Source organism: Anas acuta, chromosome 16 (assembly GCF_963932015.1).
Source record: "Anas acuta chromosome 16, bAnaAcu1.1, whole genome shotgun sequence".
NCBI classification, from domain to species: Eukaryota; Metazoa; Chordata; class Aves; order Anseriformes; family Anatidae; genus Anas; species Anas acuta.
In genome coordinates this window covers 3,036,782-3,057,846 of record NC_088994.1, presented here as the reverse complement: position 1 = coordinate 3,057,846, position 21,065 = coordinate 3,036,782, and the positions used below count along the sequence as shown (strand labels likewise).

The window sequence follows — 21,065 nt, the reverse complement described above, 5'->3', positions numbered from 1 at the left end:
CAGAAGTTGACTTCTCATCTCCAGAACAATAAGCTTCTTACTGATTAGTTTAAAGGGTAACTTCAGCAAGGGTAAGCACAACACAGAGCATCAGGACATGCTATTAAGGCAGAAAATAACACATTTTATTCTCACCAGGCTTCTGAGAGACACTCAAGAATCAGCTCCAAGTAGAATGTGTAAATAAAGGAGAACAAGAACTCAACCATTCAACAAGTCTCTTATTTGTGGGGAATATTACCTGGCCTAGACACAGTCTTCCATGTTTACGGATTCCTTATTTAACCAAACATTAATAAAACTGCATTAAGTCCCATGAGAGCCCATACTTGTGAACTAAAAGAAAAATCAGAGAGAAGACAGACTGAAATTATCAACACATTCTCTCATTTTAAGAATATTCTTTTTAGTACATTTCGGTTATATAAAATTGTATATAACTGCTTAATCAGTGAAATCAGTGTCTTCAAGATTTTTTTGTACTTCCTCATTCTCCCATAGAAACACTGGCACCTCTAAGATGAAACATGCTTTGGCCAAAAAATAAAAAATAAAAAAATCTTTTAGCATTTTAATCAGGTACCTTTGCAATTACTGCTAACTTTCACTAGAAATGGGAAATCTGTCAGAAGCTTAAAAAGGAGGAACAATAGCTCTGTCATATAAATTATATTCTTAAGAAGATATATATTTTTTGACTAATAAACAGATGCAGAAATTATTGAATATCAAAAGTATCAGTATTATGCTGATTCAATAACTCCTGCAGAAACTGAGATTTGAAGCCTTTCATCTCTTTCCCTGGTATTAATCAGTCTAGCAAGCCTAGTCACTGTATAATACAATAAATATAGGTATTTTAAGAAATAGAATTCCCAGCAATGCAAACTGATAGACATTAAAGAAACATGGTTCTTGAGACTCATCTCTTCCTTGACAGAAGCTAGTATAAGAATCATTCTAGCATAAAACTACCATCAAGGATTTCGTATTAATTTAAAAATGAAAGTAAACGGTTTGAATATAGTGTGATGCTAAACAAAAAATAATTGCCCTAACTAAAAGAGCACAGAAAATGTCTATTCTTTGAGAGGAAAGAGTTGATCAAAATTACTTCAGTCTATCAAACCCTACATGGATAAGTCATGGTGTAGTACAAAATGCTGTGTGCAGTTTTATAGGCATGTAATAGGCATCAGATTTACAAAGAGATTCAGCTGAGAACACTTGACTAAATTTTTGACTGTTAAACTCCACCTAGATAAAATTAGAGCTTCTTTGTGAAAATACTACTTCCATGAACATTTCCACTAAAACTGTTTTTTTTTTCTTCAGATATGTGGGGCTGCATGCCCTGTTTTTACACTGCAATTTGAGTTTGGGTGGAAAGAAGGAAAGAGATACTGGAGAAATTAGGTCATTGCCACAGACTTCTTAGACGCAGCAATCCACTCAGCACAGTAGGAGTGTTTCTAATTGCCCTGCCTGCAGTCCAGGCAAATGGCCATGCATGTAACATTCATGGACAGTGAAATCAAGATGTTGTTTACTGCTCAGAACTGCCCCACACCAGGGAGACAGCTGTGCCCATGAAAACCCATCTCTTCTCATTTGAAGTTCATGAGTCCTTGTGTATTACTCCCAGATTTCTGTCTAGGACTTTCTGAACTGGAATGCAGGCATCCTGTCCTAAACAGAAAGAAAAGAATATTATCTTTATCTATTCAGCAAAACTGAGAAAGCTCCATTCAATGAAATCTATCATATAAAGTTTATGGTTTCTATTCATTTACATAAAGGAAAACAATGCACTTCACAGCTCAATGGCTTGAGCATTCAAGCTGCCAGTACAAAGCTTGAGTGAGACTTTTGTTTTTCCCCTTTTCCAACAAAGCACCAAGGGAGGATCTGTTAGCAGCCACACAAGCATCCTAATTGCTTGGCAGTGGCTAACATTTTTTCCGTACACACAAAAGAAACCAAGCATACATTTCTCATATGTATTTTCATTAAATGAAATTTGATTTTACAGCTGGCACTAGTTATAACTAAGACTTACAACCTTAAGAATCAGCCTGGAGAGCAGAGAAGCACATCCCATTCAAAGAGGTCTTACAGTAATGCATCCAGTTATCTTTTAGCTGGGAGGGAAAGCTCAGAGACTAGAGGAATTCCTATTCTGTTCATAAAAAAAATTGATGTAATATGAATTACTACATGATTGAGAAGTTAAAATAACTCTTAACCATCTGGATAAAATAAAGAGGAATATGGTAAATCAAGACAGAGGAGGAGCTGTAGGCAATGAACCTTATTTGCCACACTTGAAGTATTGCGTGCTACAAGATGTAGGAGAGGTCCCTGGGCTGTGTAGCCCATTCTGCCCATAGTACTTACACAATTACACAACCATTTTACACTGTTCCATGCATTGCTCCTTTCCAGGATGCCATCATTTTGTTCTCCTGGCAGTCTGAATTGCCTGATTGAGTGAACATCAACAGTGTCTGCCAAGTTCTTGATGTCATCTACCTACAGAAAAAACTCAAATCTGTAAGTCACTTAATTCTGTGCCCATCTGCTCTTCTAACTACATCATCTTTAAGCTGTTGAGGGCAAGGAGAATTCATGTGTTTAACTCAGATTTTATTTTTAAAGTTTTCAATTTACTCTCAAGTTCTTATGGTACTGCAGGTGTTTTTTTCAAATATACGACTTGAACAGCCATATGTCTCCAAACCACGTCTGTGCTTAATACACCTTTGTCACCTCTCCTGATGGTGGAGTGCCAGGACTTCATAAGAGAAATTGAAAGGCTCCCAAAGACCTCTTAGCGTAGACTCCACCAAGGACAGGTATACTTCTGGGAAGTGTTTCATCTGGACAAATAATCATTTGGAAACACCTGCAAGAAACCCCGTTCAGTGCTGGGGCACTGCAGCTGCAGGGAGAACAAGAAAAGATACCTGGCCCTCTGGACAGAGTTCCAGTCTGAATTCATGTACAATACCATGATAACACACTGAATTACATGCTGAGTAAGAATACTAGAGCATATATATGTATTTGGCAAACACTCAAATACCCATCAAACATCCTGGTTTTAAGTAGTGCATTTTTATCTTCACCAGATAGTGTTCTTCCACCTTGCAGAACACACTTTGAATGTCTAGTATCCAGTTCCAGAAACAGGCAACTGAGCCAATATGAACACCCTGTTTTTACAGGTCTGTGAAAGCAGAAGATATTCAGGGGAGAAGGAAGAAAAAAAAGTTTTCTTCTACAGCTTTGAGAAGAAACATATAAACACAATCACCAACAGGAGCTATGCTGGGTCCTGAAATGGATTGTTGTGTGTTTAATAATACTGATATTTCTTTTGCAATATCTTGCTTTCACAGAATGCGTAATTCTTAGAAAGATTTTTGATACATGTTTTATTAGGATGTGCTTTTTATTTAATTAAACATATTCAAATTAAAAAGAAAATGCTGCAAAGATGGCAAATACTATCAGAAGGCACATTTGAATAGAGGGTATTTAATACATAAAGACTTTGCCTTTTAGCTTAAGTAAGAACAAATGCACTAGCCAGATTTTGAAGGGGCTAGAAAGTACTTTCAGGTCTAAAGTTACAGCTAGTTCAAAATGGCACAACTCCATTTTGACCTATGAACTTCAATCACCTAAAAATCTGGACCTAAATATAAATTATTATTATTATTATTTTAGAAAAAGAAAACAGTATCTTTATGCTTTATAGAAAGGAGCAGTAGGAAACTATATAGCCTGTGGAGAGAAGAGAGATTGTATTTTACACATTAAGAATGAAAAAGTAAAATTGAGGTTTTACTTGAAAAGCTTCAGTTACAAAAAACATGTCTGTGCCTTTCTCAGTTTAATTTTTCTTTATTATACAACCAAAGAGGCATGTTGGGTGAATATACAACCAAATTCCCTAGGGAATATTCCCTGTGTAATCACTGTCAGAGGCAGCTGAAATAATCAGAGGTTTCAGGCAACTGCGAGCAGCCTCCAGCTGGTTCTGGCAGAGTTATATGCAAGGCATATGTTAGGCCAGGTTCAGCTTGATGCAAACCAGATAAACCAAAACAAGGGCAAAAATGTCAGGAAAATACAAAAAAAAAAAAAATGAAATGAAATAAAAATAATAAAAAGGCAAATTGCCTGTTTTCCCTTTAAAAAAAAAAAATAATAAAAGTGTAAATCCAGTATTAACTGTTCTTAGTTCTCTATCTCGACTGCTTACAACCAAGGTTGTCCCAAAATGTTCACATAGCTAGAGAATATTGGTGTCTATGGAAAGCCTCACTTTCAGCTATTGAGGATTACATGTGTAAGAGTCTGTACAGCTCCAAAACTCAACTAAAGCATCCTAGAAAGTTCTTCTCACTGAAAGAACACCCAGGAACGCATGTTTTGGTTTACATCACTCTTTTCAACCACTCTTCACCAACAGCTTTTAAGGTTCCAATCTTCAAGCATTTATCTACTTCAAGAAGTTGTTCTGCTTTTTAATTTCCCCTTTGTGAAAACTTGAGGAAAGAGATTGCCTACATAGCTCATTTGCTGTATGGAGCAATGAGTGACATGCTTCCACAGCCTGTGTGTGGTACATTCCGAACTGCGGAAAAGCACAACTTCCCATGTGCAATGCCCAGCACCACTGCCATGCCTCTAGCAAAAATAAAAAGCAACCAAAGAGGATTTTTTTTTTTTTAAGCCTGCACGATGTTTATTCATGTTTAGTAATTGCTTAATAAAAATTTCCACTCAAATAAATACCCCACACATCAGAGAGGCAGAGCTGCAGAAAGGGAATCAGAAGGCAACCTACACCAGGCCCCAATTAGCAGAGGCAGAAGGAATAACAACCAAGCAGGTCTTGCAGAACAGGACTCACCTCACCAAAATATCATATCCCTAGCCAGTAGGGAAGAGGGAATTGGTTTGGATGCTACAGCTCCAAACCTCATCCATACCTTGTGCTGGTATCACCCCCTTGTTTCTCATCAGTACCACATCCATTTGGTAGCTGTAAAGAACAGCCTTCCCTCCCAGCCCTCACACGACATAGGGTGAGAAGGAGGAAGGAGAAAGAGGTATGATTCTTATAGCATTATCCATACCTACTTTTTCTATGAGCGTGGCTTGGACAAGGTGAACACCTTGTGAATCAGACTGTACAAAATGCTCTGGGCTCACCCATGGCCAGCAGGTGCCAGACAGGGCTGTGGCTCAGGACAGGCCCTGCACAGCACACAGCGCTGTCAGCGCCTTTTTTTTCCTTTTTTTTCCTTTTTTTTTTTTTTTTTATGCTTAACCCTGCAGCATCCCTGTCCCATCTCTTCTCTGTCTCCAGGCTGTGGCAGTGCTACCAGTGTGATAGGAGTGGGGAAAGAAGAGGCGCTAGAGCCAGGCTGCACTCCCCCTCCTCTGCTGCTAGCTGTTGGCAGTCCTGTGATTCCCGAGCAAACTGCTGGAGCAGAGCTGCAGCACTTCTGGGATCAGTGAGGGTCCTGGACTGGGCAGAGTGGAGGCAGGGGGAGGAAAAATGCTCTTCTGTTGGGGAAGGAAGAGGTTTCCAAGCTGCTGAAGGGGGCAGAGGAAAAGCAGCCCCAGGCCCGCAGCTGCACATAGGTCTATAAGTTACCAAAATCCTCGGCAGAAGAGCCCTGGAGCTAAACCAGGACGTCCCAGCAAGGGAACTCAAAGGAACCAGCAAGATGTGTTTGCTCTCTCTGCACTCCCCAAGAGTTCATCAGCCTTTCTCCTCCACCACACACAGGACAGAAACCAAGTGTTCAGTGGCCTGATTTTAGTGTCAGGATACTCAAATGCCCTGCCTCTTCAAAAAGAGAGGTACTAAACCCACAGACGTCCTTCTGTGATTAGAACCTGCTATGAAAAGGACACCAAATAAAGCCTTCAGGTCTTTGCTTTCAACTTTTAATAGGTGCCAATACCAAAGACACAAGACAAGTAACCAACAGGTCAGAGCAAAAAACACGTTACACTTTGACAGTATTGGCTGCTTGCTCCTCTAGAGCTGTATACCGGGTCTTTTACATCTTGCATACCTGATGTACAAACTTTTATTGGGTACATACAAAGGACCACATGAATTGACAGCATTAGTCCTATTTGACATTTGCGTTGGAGAGGGAGGGAAAAAAAATTATAACCCTTTAAAAGTACCACCCCTGCCAACATGACTTCAATATTCAATATAAGCAAGTCCTCTCACATCTTCAATTCATTGATTGAAAGTTCTGATTTATATGAAAAAGAAGCAGAACCAGAACATTAACAATACAGACAGCTGAAGACCAGTAAGAAAGGTATGTAGTAAACACTTTTGGAAGTTCATTTCTAATACAGCTAAACAAAATCTATTGAGCACATCCTGCTGTCCTTTCTGCCCTTAGGCGGCTACTACAATGCCAGGATGCCTTAGTGCTACTGCAGTTCTTTTACAGTTACCTCCTTTTCGTCAGTCGCTTATTTTTTAAGAGAAGAAGAGGCCTTAAAACCTTAGCTACCTGTAAATATTTAGATAAATCAAAGGATTTACCAGGATTAGTTTCACCTGACTTGTAGTGAAGTCTCCTGCAATGAGAAAAGCCAGAACTGCCGGTCAATGTACAGCACTTCTGCTATGACTTTCAAATCTGGCTGGAAGTACATTCTCCTCGGCTACATGCCTGAGGTGAGTAAATGTTTTGTTATTTAAATGGATGTTATACTTTTATTCATAATTTTTTCATAAATTTTTACTTTCATATTCTTTTTCTAAATTACAATGAAATATTTTATGACATATAGTTCCAGCAAGAATTTTACGTGCAATGTGGAGTTGTTTAGCAAGACAAAATGAAAATGCAGGGACCAGAGAAATCTATGGTTTAAACAATCTGCTTATATATACACATGTATGTATATCATCTACTCTGAGAAGAATAACACTTGTCAGTTGAAACATGAAGGGTAATAATTATTCACCAGTTATGTGAAATAAAAACTGATTATATTGAAATGAAGAAAATAAGTTTTAGTTAAATTAAAACATTAATTTCTGCAACTGTCATTTATGGGCAAGATAGTGTTGTTTTTTGTTTTTGTTTTTTTTTTTCATATTACCATTTTGCCTTCAGAAGTTGGACACTTTAGACTGCATATCAAAAGATATTTGGAAATGTATTTTTAATGTGTTCAGAATTTTGTCTTGTACTGGCCTCGAACTCTATGTTATTGGACAAAAAGAAAGTTTCTTCATAGTGAAGAGTCAAACTTCTGTTGTCTGTTTCAGTACTGGTCTAATTGAATGTTAGATTGGTGGTGGTGGGTTTGTTTGGTTTTTCTGTTTTTTTTTTCCTCCCCCCCCCCCCTTTTTTTTTTGAGTTGCCCTCTTTCAGAAACAGAAACTCTTTTTTGTAAATGTTACAGTGTATATGTTCAGATTTATGCAAGATGTTTTGGTATTTTCATGGTATACATAGAATTCTGAACCCTGTAAACACATTGATGGCATTAATAAGGACCATATGTCAGTTGCCTTTCTCGTATAGAAAAATCAAAAGGTAGGAGTTTTGACTACTCAAAGAATTTAGTGAATAGGTGCTTAAATGTGATGCTCAGTTTCATATATGCATGGTTTTGCAAATCTCAGACAGCAGCTCAGACTTATATGACTTAAGGTTAATCCTACCAAGGTTCCAATAACATTAAGTCCATTTGTTGAGGGAGGATGGCAAGTTCAGGTATTTTTTTATGTTACAATTAAATCAACAATTCACTTCAAGTAGCTTTAAACAGTGGGGGGATGAGGGGGAGGAAACAACACAAAGTTTGTTGTAAAGTTGGTTTGGGGTTATTATTTTTCCCCCCTTCCCTTCTAATTCCTTTGCAACAAAAATGTACTGGATTTATTGTGAAAAGAACTACTGAGAACATTCTGATATGAAACATTGCAACAGAGAGATGAGGGAGTATTAGTTTAATTCTATGTGTTACTTAAAATCCTTTTATTTGTTTATTTAAAAATTAGATGTAGTAGAACAATTTGAATCTGTTTTGAAGGTTCCAAAACACTAACATTGCAGCCTGTTCTAATGCTTAAATACACCCGTCAAAGTGCATGACATCTCTAAGATGCGACAAGTGTTATGACTGTAATCCAAATAAATAAAGCTATGAATGCAAGATATAAATCTGCTATGTCATTAAAATGTTATTTTTCCTTTCACGGTCATGACTATCACTAGAGTTTGCAATTTAAAATTTAAAGAATTAATGTAATGAATGTAAGAATTGAAGCACTTCTTAAACCTCACTTTATATATTGGACGTATACTGTGAATATATTTGGCAATTTGAGGCATAATGATGCACCACAAATCAGTTATGCGGTGACCAGAAATATAGCAGGTACTTCAATAAGTAATTAAAATATTTTTCCCCCAAATCCTTACAATTCAAGGATTCAATCCTAAAAACCTGATTGGAAAACCTCTGATTGGAAGATCAGAGTTGAAACAGATGCAACAAATTACATATCCACAAAATATTACTGTCAGTAATTAATGTATTCCTCCCAGATTTAAGATTATTTTGCTGTTGTCTCCTTCTTCCCTGCATTATCCCAAATGCCCCACTCTACCTGTTCTGTTATGAATACTGTACATACTTTCTATTCATCAGGCAAGTGAAATAAATTTTAAGGACACATGCTCTAATGTTTTACTGCTGATTTTAGTATAAGCAGGAGCAAGACAAATAAGTTTATAAGGCAAATTTGAATCATTTAGCCTTCAATTAAACCCCTTTCTGATTAAATATGAAACAAAAAAAAAGGGTTGGGATTAACTCTCGATGGGTAGATACCTTTATTAAATGAGCATAATGCGAGATGTCATGGATTTATTTTTAAGCTCTTTAATCAACACTTTGCCTAATATTCTTCCAATCACAATGTTTTGATATTTTCAACATTTCTGTGATCATCATACTCTATATATTTCTTTCCTCTGAGGAATAAAACATTTAAATTGCAAAGTAAAAATCATATCTCTGATTAGGTACATCATCAGGGAGGAAATTCTAAAAGTTAGGGCAACAAATAAAGACATACGGTTATATCTGTCTGGAATACTTTAGATCAAGGGAGTGAAAGACAACCTACATTATGAATTTCATAGAAATGAAAAAGAATGAGGGAATGACCATGTTAGACAACATTGCAAACTTCTGATGTTTCTTGTTACTGCATAAGCCTAATCTGTAAATCTAGTCCTAACCTGTAGCTGTGTTGATGTTACTAGTTTTGACTGCTTCCACTGAAATAGTATACTTTGATTTTTCAGCTATAAGGATAAACTATGAAATACCAATCCTCTCAAGCCTGAAGATAAGGCATTATTTAAAGGTAGTATTATTTTACCAAAGTGTTCTGCAACTATTCATAATATTTTACTCAAAAGCAGAAGTCAGATCTATTTCACTTGTAAGCACCATATCACATAACACTTCTCCAAATGCTAAGGCTTCTCTGATCATTCTCCAAATAGACCTGTCTTCTTCCTAGTTTATTACAGGAGAAAGTAATTTTCTAGCTGTGCAACTCCATAGAAGTAGTAGTAAAACTGCCTCCCACTGAGTTTTTGCAAAGCTAGGTGTGCATTTTCTTGCTTCTCATATTTTTGTTGCATCTACTCACAACAACAACAAAGTAAGAATTAGATCAGAAAAGGAGCTTGTCCAAAGACAAGTGTTACTTCTCTTGGAGAAGAGCGGCAATTCTCCCTCCAGATTGTCCTAGCAAATGTGCTTAGATCACCTGCCAGTGTTACCATCACAGAAGTGGACACCCTTCTTTCTACTAAAATCAGCGAGAGTCTTGTAAACGACAGCAACTTGGCTTTATGTCAGGCTTCTTTCTCATTCAAAGTTTTCCAGAATAGCAATAGTTCCCTGATAAAAGCATTTGCAACTGAGGGAAAAAGTTTCATTCTTGTATTGTATAAATGTGAATAGACAAGGGCAGACCAGGCTGTTTTCTCTTACATAAGCACAATCTCAAAATCAAAGAGATGTTGCTGAGAGAAGTCTGGTCTCATACATTCATGAAAGACATCAAGTCCTCATTATAGGGTAGTATGGGTCAGTTAAAATATGATCTATAACTATCCACAAACTGCTCAGTGGACCTTGCAGAGATCCACATTTGAATGGCCTACAGACCACATGTGTTTCCAGATCCTCATGGGAACTGGGGAAAAAACTCCTTGTCTCATCCCCATCCTAATGCAACCAAAAACATCTGCAGAAAGATGTGCATGTGAGGAGGGGTACCAGGTGCAGGTTTGAGGCAGTCAGGAAAGAATGAACACGCTGTGCAGTGTTGCATTAGGGACGTGATGAAGGGTATGGCGAGGGAGCCAGGAGAAATTCTAAGAATATTGAGAGGATGGTAAAATGGGGGGAACAGATGAGAGCAAACAGTATGGGTAATAAAATAAAAATAATAAAAATAATGAAACCTAATGAAAAAAATAAAAGTGAACAAAAGGGAAAGAAGAGTCTGGAGAAAGTCAAGGAGAAAGGACTCTGGAGAGTCAAGGAAAATTGGAAACAGTTGGGTAGAAAAAGAAGTGAGAAAAAATAAGTGTCATAGGGAAGTATGTTCATTCGATAGTACAGGAGGGGAAGAAAAAACAACATGGAAAGAAGGAAGAAGTAAGGAAAAAGTTGTTTTTTTTTTTTCTTTAAAAAAAGGAAACAATAGAAAACATAAGCAAGACAGGGAAAGAATAAAAAACTGACTGACATCAAACAGAAAGGAGGAGAATGCACACAAATGCAGATGCACACAAAGGTTTTTCACAAGGTTGCAATGGCTGGTACTGTGAATGCAAACCAACGCTCCTGAAGATCGAAGACTCTCTCCAGAGTGACAGCTGACTTTTAATTCAAAGAAGCACAAAACAAATTCCTGCAATTTCTTTTTTTGTTTTTTTTTTTTTCTTTTTAAAGGAGAAAGTTTGTAATTATCTTGAAATTAAATCCCATAAATGTTTACAAAGGAGATACAGATTTTGTGATTTGGTGCTGGAATAGAAGCTAAGAGAAGAATCATGCTTTAATTCAGGTAAAAGCACTGTCTGAAAAATAGGTTTTCCTTTAAGGGAAATTTTGACTATGCTATTTTTCAATTCAAGTTGAAAAAAAAAATGTTTTGAAGTTTTAAAGTGGAAAAATAAGAACAATGTTTTCAAATGAAAGGAAACTGTTGATACCATAGATTTCCCCTGCAGATATCAGCACAAAGTTTTAATTGAAATTCTTTCATTTTGAAATGTTTGGTTGCTTTTAAAATTTTTCATGTAATAATTGATAATTGTCAATTTTAAAAACTGGGAATGTTTCAACTCATTGGTTCTACTGCTATGTCATTTTATACTCATCACCCAACAAAACTGAAGATAAGTAGAGAAGGATGAATGAAAACATCAATACACTGTGTTAATGTCAGCCTATATTCCTCCCACTGTCCTAGGTTACTTCTCACCTTCACCACACTGCACATTTGATCATTCTCTTTGCCTCAAGCATCGCTCCTCGAGCATCTCAAACATGTTCAGTAACACAGAAGACATCTTTCACCCATGTTTCTGGTCGCTGGACACGTTTTTTCCTTTGTACAGATACTGTTGGAGGGTAGTGCCTAAGTGCTCCAGGACAAGCTAACATTCTGGATGCTTTTTGGAAAAGGGAAGGTTGTGCACTGTTTCCTTCAGCAGGAACAAAGCAATCCCCAAATGTTCTGTGATATCATTTTACTGACAGAGTAACAAACGTGATGGCTTCTGAAGACCTTTTGCTACGTTTTGTCTGTAAAAACAGATAAGCAACATCCAATCTGGACTAAGTTGCCTAAACTGATGTCACAAAATCTGTGTAGAGTTATCTACACACACATTTCAAACCCAAAATGGAGAAACTAACTTTGAATTAGATAATGAAGGGATTGCAAGCAAAACAGCCTACACATGTGAGACTGCCACACATGTCCAATTTCCATGGTACAAATAATGGCATCATACACAAGCTTGAACAAATAACTAGTTAACTGCCAGCTGGCCAGCTTCTTAAAAGGTTCTACCGGCTTCCAAAGCACTGTGGCTTGGCCAGAATTAGCTGGTTTCCCATTAAAAAAAAAAAAAAAAACTTAGGGGGAAAAAATACGATGATGAGCTATTACTGCCATACTAAAGCAACACATCTTAGTAAAAAGCTATTAATTAGCTTTAAGTTAAAGTCATGTTATAAATGTGAGGCATAGCTGCCTCTTACTCCTTTATGATATGAGTACTAAATCCATAGTTATTACTCTGATTGCACTTAGAGATTTTAGTTTGACAATATCAGAGCAAAACATGTTTCGTCAACTGCTCTTCCAAAAGAGACATCTTGGATACAGAAGGTTTTCATTGACTTAAAGTCTTTCCATTTGAAAAAAAAAAAAAGTGAAAAACCCCCTTGCCCCACCCCCGTGGGGTTTAATCTAAACGCTGGAAGTCTACATCAGCGCCGTAAGTTTGCTTCAATTAATGATACCCCGTATTTATGCTTGGTGATATTGTATGTTTATGCAAGTCTTCTGTGAAAAGCTGAGTTTTGGTCAAATTTTATTCTCCGGTTCTAATTACCCTAATGTAAACCTGGAATTTTTGCATTGTGACTTTACAACTACTGTTGATGGCTTTATTTTCAAAATAACGTGACCTTGAATCAGGAAAGTATACTAATCTATAGTCACTTTTAAGTGTTTAAATATTCTAACTCACTTTATTTTAAATTGTGTTGGCAATCTGTTAAGGTACATGTTTATGGGCTTTTTGTACCCTCAGCATTTTACCTTCCATATTTGTGTCATATATTTATTTTTATTTTATTTTTTAAATGGCACAACCCTGACCTCTTTGTTGTTATGGTTCACTCTGGGGCAGGAAAACTAGAACTGTAACACTGGGGAAATGTGAAATCTCCAGAAACCAAGGATTTTTTTATTTTTTTTTTTAATAAACTAGCCTATAATGGAATAGGCATCCAATACTGCTAGTAACAGTAGTTTCTTAGAAAATCAGCCACAACACATCTAAGAGAATAATACAAGTGCAGTATTTTAAACCAAGCAAATACATGGCTGCAGTCAGCAAAGTGTTCTTTTAAACTCGTGATTTTTGCAAATTTTTCCAACACATGGTGTGTGCAGAGTTGTTCCAGCAATTCCCATCTCCCCATGCTTTTTACAAATGTTTATAAACCTGCAACCTCAGCTCATGTTATCTCAGTGCGTTCTTTCTCACCTAAACTGCTATGTTCTAGGAGACATACCGAGAAAAAAAGAAAAGAAAAAAACAGCCAAAGGAGGTATTTTTCCTATTCAGGAATAATCCTTGCTGTGTTATGAGATCCAGAGGGAACAGTGAACAACTGCCTTCACAAACGGCTTGTTAATCACACAGAGACAAAAGGAGACATGACTTTATTTCATATATCAGCCCCCCACCACCACCACCCCATTCGACATACAAAAACCTATTGACACTTTGTCACTTATTCTAAACCAAGACTCGGTGCCCTAGGCTGCAGCTTTGTCAGAGGCTAAATATCTTCATGATTAATTATTTCCATCTATCCCATTGCACAGAACTCAACCAAGTAGGTATAAAAAACAAAAACACCTTGTGGCACACGTGAAGCACACATGGCTGTAAAATAGCCAGCATAAAGTATTAATATACCATTACAATGTACAATTGTGGTGTATGGAAAGCAAAATTATAGCTTTGAAATTAAAGAGGGACATTTGATACATTTCAAATAATTGTGTCCCACTTCTGGTAAACTCATCTGCTTTTTGCACATGCAGTTATTACATTTTAAAACACACATGCACACACAGACAACAAAAAACACCTTTCCTCCACTATGTTGCTCCTTTTTGTTGCTCCAGCTATAATTATCTCATTGCAGCAGAGTTTAAGACACCGCTATTATCACATTCAGGCAACTGCTGCAGATCTGCTCACACACATACCCAGCATCTGCAATGATCCCTCCAGGGAATGCGGCTGCCCGAGACCGACCCTTGCAGGAACGGGCCCTGAATAAGGTCTGATGAGCATGATTTCTACCAGCAGGTCTTTTCAGTTGTTCCCATTACATAACTGTTTCTACCTGAGTGACAGAAAATAACCCCTAGCTGCCTTTTCTCTGCTGCCATCAGCTGAAAATGCCTCAGCCAGAAGAGTGCTGCAACAGGACTGTCCCCCTGGTTTTCAAATGGGAAGAAAAAGGAGGAGCTGAGGGTCAACTTTCCAACAGATTTTTTTTCAGAGCAACAGTTAAACAGAGAAGGGTGTTCAAAAAAAAAAAAAAAAAGGGACTGAGAAGAAGCAGAAATCCAAGTAGAAAAGAATAGCCTGTCCATTGTGGTTATAATTTTGTCAGCTAATACATGGAAAACACTTTTTCACCGCTTTGGGAGGAGGTGATATTTAAAAGCAGGCTGCTCAGCAGTGAAAGGGGGACTAAAAGCAACTCCAAAAGCTTTGCCTATATTCTCTGCAGATCAGCAGAACAAGGGAGAACAGCTGCTTTAAGTTTCATTTGAGCCTGATAAATAGAATAACAGCTTGCTAATTTGGTAGGACCAAAATATTTAACCTCTTCTGCAGGGCATTTGACTTCCACTGTATTGTTTGGATGTAAAAGGTTGCGTTTTACTGCTACATTGCACCAGAGATATTTGTCTTCCTTTACATTCTTACCAGTCGTGCAAATTTATCTTCATGGTGTGGGAAGCAGCGAAGTTCTTAAACTGTCTTTGATATTTTACTTTTTTGCTCTTTTGCAGTTATTTTCTCCCATTCTGTGTTTGGCTTCAAACTCTTCCTTTTCAGCATCGTCGGCGGTTTAGAGTGCCTTGATTCTGTTTGATCTATCTGTATTTTGAGTTTTGTTGCAAATTGTGCTTTAGTTTAGTTGACATATATCTAAGTTTTTTCTGAAACTCTTTATTTTAAATGTTATATTATCTCTATGCACTACTGTATTATGATTTTAATGTTAAGTACATTTCAGAGGCTGTATTTCTCCACTGCTTGAAGAAGTTGGCTAGAGTTTTAATTTTTGTCCTTCACGTGAAACAAATAAACTTACTGTATAACACTAAAATCTTTATTTTCCTGAAGCTTTTATAATTTCTGAATGATTTTAAGGCTTTAGATTTTATTTTGGGGACAGTAATGCTTTTTTCTTCAAACTTTGGACTGTAATTCTTTTTCTAATTTGCTCTGTAAGTTCTCTCTATAGCATGTAGTATTCATAATTAGTGTTCCACCATTAGTATTAATGGTATTTATATATTTTAATATCTTTTATATAGGAAATATATTTTGTTCATAATATTATGATATAATTTATGCAAATTAAAGTAGTTGTTGCTTGCATGTAGACACTATTTATGATTGCCATTTGCAATATCAGCACTTTTCTTCTCAATTTGATTCTGTTGATTTTTAGTGACTTCAGTTTAAGAAATATAATGAAATGTACAGATATTTCCCTGATGAGATGCATTCATTACTGCTGTCCTGATATTTTTGTTTGTTTATTTTGCTTCCTCCTCTCCCCTTCCTTTCTCCTTGTATATTAAACAGCTATTTTTTCTATTGATTTTTAGCCGTACAATGAAAGTAATAGCTTATCACAGCTTCAAAAGTGAATTTGTTGCTTCTCTGATATTTTCATAGTTTCTGGACCATCTTAATATCAGAAAGACTTCTGACTGAGACAGGAGGAGTTCTTTAAAGACAGTATTTGACTGTAGAATCTGACTTTTTTTTTTTTTTTTAATAGTTGCAGGCATTTTATTTGGATAGTTTGAAGTCTCCTCATAACGTCTTGGGCAGTTGTTTTCACTGTTTGTCTCAAAAGCTCTTTGCAGGCTACATGTTATTTTTTTTTTGGTTGTTCTGTTGTGTTTGTTTTTTTTTGTTTGTTTGTTTGTTTTGTTTTACAAATAACGTGCATTTTTGTTGGGTTCCCAGATATTAAGGCTGCACTTCCCTATGCATCTCCCACTCTATGGGAATTGTTCTTCTATATTGAAACAGGCTCAGAAAGCTTTAGTGAGTATTCCAGCTCAAACATGAAAACAGAAAAGCAATCATGGCTAGGGAAGATAACCAGAAGAAAAAAAAAAAAAAAAAAAGATGCAGTTCTCATTTTTTGCAAGAAAAAAACTATTCATTTTGAAAAATTGAAAAAAATGCCAACTTCAGTATAGGTTTTTCTTGTTAGTATTTCCTTTGATCCATTATGCATGACAAAAATCTAGATACTCAAACTCATGCAGACATACATGCATAATTAGTTCTCTGTACTTTTCAGGGTAAAAATCTACTAAAAGTTTTGTTGAGATAATTAACAGCATGCTAATTAAGCGTATATATGTGCTTGTGTTGTATATATACTGCATAGGAAATTTATTTCATTGTGTTGTTTTTTTTTTTTTGTTTTGTTTTTAAGAAGTTTTTAATTTGCTGTTTTTAAGAAATGTTAATGGAAAAAGCCACTGACTTATTGAATAGCTGTCGCAAATTATTTTTCAAATCACACTTTCTTTTTCGATATTTTTTGACTGTGGGTTAATTCATATTAAATAAAAGAGACCTAAGGAAGCAGAAGGCAGGATGGAGCAGTGCCCTGCTCCAGCAGGGCTAACTACACCTTTTCACTCACTTATCTGTATTTTTAACAATTCATGGCAAAAAAGCATCTCAGAAAAACAAAAAAGTCACTCATCTACAAATACTAAGGAAACCATTATATTAATAACAGCATTTAATTAAGCATTTCATATCTATTTAACATGATCATTTTCACCATTTAGCAAAATATTAAGCAAGGTTTCATCCCATCAATAGAAGTATTCAGTTTAAGATGTGTGAAAGTACTCATATAAACATGTAGCTTTTTTTTTTTTTTGCCTGTAAAGCATACTTTTTAGTGGATTTTGCCACACATCCACCACTGATGTATTTCCTACACCAGTGTAAAGCAACCCTGCCACACGGAGCTGAGCTCAGAGCAGGCTGCAGAAGCCAGCAGCCGATGGCAGTGGGTACGTTCTTTCAGCACAGAGCCCTCACAAAGGCTGCCGCCGCCAATGAGACACGTTTATAGGTAGCAGTAATATACTTGCTTAAAAAACAAATGTTTTAAAGGTGACAAATCCTACTGAGAGGAAGCACACACAATAACCCACACTGAATCATCAGTTGTGACATTTGATAAAAATCAAATAAAGCTCTGCGCTGACCAGATCCAGCTCATGCCTGTGATCAGTTTTAAAAAGTTAGAAAGAATCCATACAGACACCTTTCAGATCCCAAACCATGCTGGATCAGAAGAGACTTATTGTCTATCTTCTTTTTGTGGCAGAGAAGCAGCTCCAGGCAGATCATCTGCAAACAATACAGTTTGCATTTGAGGGAATAGAGTATACAAACAAAGTAAAAAATTAATGTATACGCACACATGTATTATTTAGGGATTTGCCCTAAACTTTTTAATCTTTTGAGTGTTAAATTTCAAAGCTTGTTTACCTTGTTTTCTCAATGTATGTCCTCTAGGATTCAGAGGCATGCTCCTTCAGCATGCCTGACTCAAAGCCTGATGCTCAAGACAAAAACAATCTATTTTCCTGGAGTTAGAGGGGTTTCAGAGATCACAGGGTTTGGAAAAAAAAAAAAAAAAAAACAAAAAAAAAAAAAACAAAAAAAAAAAAAAAAAAAAAAAAAAGTAAAACACCACACTTTGAAATAAATAACAGGGGATATATGTTGAGCCAGTAGGAAAACCAAGCCAGTAGGAAAACCAAGCATGGCAGTGCAATAACAGCAAACACAGCACTTTTGTCTCCAAGATTACCAGCAAGAAGTGTACCCCTTGCATGCCCGAGCTGAAGTGAATATTCCTACTCCTGGCACAGATTCAGACACTTGTAAAATGACAAATAAAAGTGAAGGTCTCACTAGTAGTTACTCCATAACAGACAATGATGCAAATACCAGCAGCTTTGCTTGGAATTTTCATTTCCTAGTTCAAAGAAAAAGTATATATGTATTGTTTTAAGTCTTTGTAGTAGAAAACTCATTTCAACCTTTGAGCAGTTGTTCTAAAACATAATTATTAATGAACCAGAATAGTCAAGAGCTTGGAAATACTTTAGACCTGACTTCTATTTCTAATGACTTCATCTCATTATATCTTTGCCATTTTGCTCGAAAAGTCTTCTGTCACTCCCTCCCCCCCTGTCCATACCAAGTATGTTCAGTGATCGAGACACTCTACAGTTTCTCTTTGATATTAAACAGATTGAGCTTCAAGAGCTCTTTTCAGACATACTTTTCCATTCCTTTGATCATTTTTGTTTTATCCAAACTCTTTCCACTCAATGAGTGTTCTTCTTGGAGTGTCTTCCAGTAATAGCCATACCAATGTCAAATAAATATTCTCTCCTATTGAAGTCAGTCCTCTCTTCTCATTCAAGTGCTACATTCGTGCTTTTGACCGCTGTGTTACACCGGGAGCTCTTTTCCACCACAACTCCCAAAACCTTTTGATTCACTGCTTTCCAGAAGAGAATCTCCCCATCCTTAAAACATAATGCTTATTTTTCCCTTAGATTCATGACTATATTTTTTTCCCCATTTCAAAAACATTGTTTTTCTGTGGGTAGTTTATCAATTAATACATATTTCAGCCATTTGTCCTCATCCCCATTTACCACTTATGGGGCACACATGGATTTCCCTTCTTCTACAAAAAAAAGCCGTGCCTTGAAGCACTTTGTAGAGACAGTTCAGATCCCTTGTTGATCTTGTGTAGATACCAGAGATTGTTCCGTCGTCTTTCTTCCATATGGCATACTGTCTGACTCACTGATGCTAGGTTTCTCCACACACAGGCAAAGTTAGTCATAATGTTATTTTCTCACTTCTAAAAGGGTACATAACTGTAACAAATGATTTACCTTAAGTAGCAGCAAACTCCAATGGTTCCAACTGCCATTATTTGTCCAGAGTATAGCTGTGATAATATAACCTTGCTTAGATGTTGGAGGAATGTCTAGAAACCTCAATCTTCTATGCACGTACCACACAATAGAAGCTACTACTAGCAGTAGATCTGTTATTACTCATTTTGCTTTCCATCCACTGCAAATAGATATCATGTTACACTCTGAACACGTCTTCCATTACCTTCCCAATAGAAGCTCTCTGTCCTCTGATTTTCAAGTAAATCTCAAAATTAATCAACAGAAAAAGCCAGAGAGCTATTTTATTTCATTTTTACTATTAGATATAATTTGATCATTGCTCTGATTTACCACTTTGCCATCATCACCAGGAAGATTATAATTGCCCAAATGATTTCTGAAAAGTATCCAATGTCATCTTCTACCAGTCACAAGTTAAGTATCTCATAACTCAGATCTTTAAAAATAAAATCACCACTTAGATGTCTTAGTTGTAACATAAAAGTCAATCTGTTCCAGAATATACAAAGAGAGTAAAACCAGCACACAAATCTAAAACAATACAGGTTCTCTATGGAATAGAAATAGGAAAAGTCCCGTACTCAGACCTGTAGAGACTCTGACATAGCCACACATAAGGAAGGAATAGAGGGACTTGTCAAAAAGATCATGTCTGTTAATCAAAGCAGTATGTGAACTTTTAGAAAATAATAAGTGAATGAGAATTTCATGTATTAGTCTCTCTAGAAAGTGAAAATAGAGCAAACATAGTTTTACAGCTTCTGCCTTCCTGCATTCTTCAAAGACATGTACTTTCCCCATTTTCCACCTTCTGAAGACACACAATTACATAGAGCTGAAAAAAATATATTTCTCCCAAATAAGCTAGGCAAAACAGAAATTGAGCTCAGAACACTTTAAGGAACATTTTAGACAATGACTAGAATCTTCTGAGGCAGGAGCATGCTTTCAAACAAAGAGTCCTGCCCCTGGACTTCAAAATAACTTGAGAATCAGAATGTTGTTTTTTAAAAAAATAATAATAATTAAAAGAAGATTTTATAATAACTTGTTATTAGTAATAATAAAGTAGAAGATTAAAATTACTTACAAACAGGAAGAAAAATGATAGCCTTTGTGGGCAGATTAGATTCTAAATGGGGCTCATAGATAACAAGGGAGAAGAGCCCCACTGATCTGTATCTATTACATGAGAGAATAACATCAGCTAAAAAAAAATAAATAAATAAAAATAAAACAAACAATACAAGCAAAATTAAAAAACAAAACAAAATTTACTACTGGGGTAAAAGAAAAAACATTAAAACACACTTTACATTCCACCAGTTATTCAGAAGACAGGTACTGAAAGTGTTTTAAATCAACCAGTCTAAATAACTTACCACAAAGCATTTAACAGGTCAGCTTACAAGCAGGGAGTATCTCGTAACTGAGAGGAGAACTCAGCATCAAAGAGGAGCACTCCCTCCCCCTGAAATCCTTAGGGCAAGAAGCTGGAGTCCCTTCTGTAGTCAGTGCTTTGATTGGCAATTGATCAATCTGCTCACCCATTCACCCATCTCCCCACACCCCCACAGTTTCACCCTATACTGGCAGAATCCTTTCCTCTTTGAAGGGAGACTGGGTAACCAATCTAAAGCAAGTGCTATCTGTTAACTGGGGAAGCTGGGTGGGAAACATTTTCAGTAAGTCAAGGAACAGCTAAATAATTTCTTATAGTTAAACAATTACATGGATAATAAGGCCATCGTATTGGTTTGACACAGATCTAAGAAAAACTGGAAAAGGACTTAGAAAACTTGATTTACAAAAAAACAAGAGCAGAGTAAGGAGATCCCTTGTCATCAGCAAAGTCACTAAAGGAACACTACCTCTGCTTCTAATGAAAAAATAGATAACTGAATAGTGGATA

General features: G+C 36.5%; 1 protein-coding gene and 1 long non-coding RNA gene across 5 annotated transcripts in view; one reads left to right on the top strand and one right to left on the bottom strand.

Annotated features, from left to right (window-relative positions):
- Positions 1–21,065, top strand: part of ASIP (agouti signaling protein) — a 74,543-nt gene that overhangs the window by 36,502 nt on the left and 16,976 nt on the right. The window contains exon 1 of one of the 4 annotated variants that reach the window (XM_068700241.1): positions 6,214–6,362. The exons of 1 other annotated variant lie outside the window; for it this stretch is intronic. The gene's annotated coding sequence lies outside the window, so the exon portion shown is untranslated. Of the gene's footprint in view, positions 1–6,213; positions 6,363–6,439; positions 6,731–13,217; positions 14,198–21,065 lie in introns of those variants that run through there. 2 more of the 4 variants (XM_068700240.1, XM_068700242.1) reach the window with 2 other exon arrangements.
- LOC137865296 (uncharacterized) lies at positions 202–20,730 on the bottom strand. The gene is made up of 3 exons (XR_011101858.1): positions 20,536–20,730; positions 2,398–2,532; positions 202–1,689 (listed from the first exon to the last, which is right to left on the bottom strand). It is a non-coding gene; the product is annotated as an uncharacterized lncRNA (long non-coding RNA).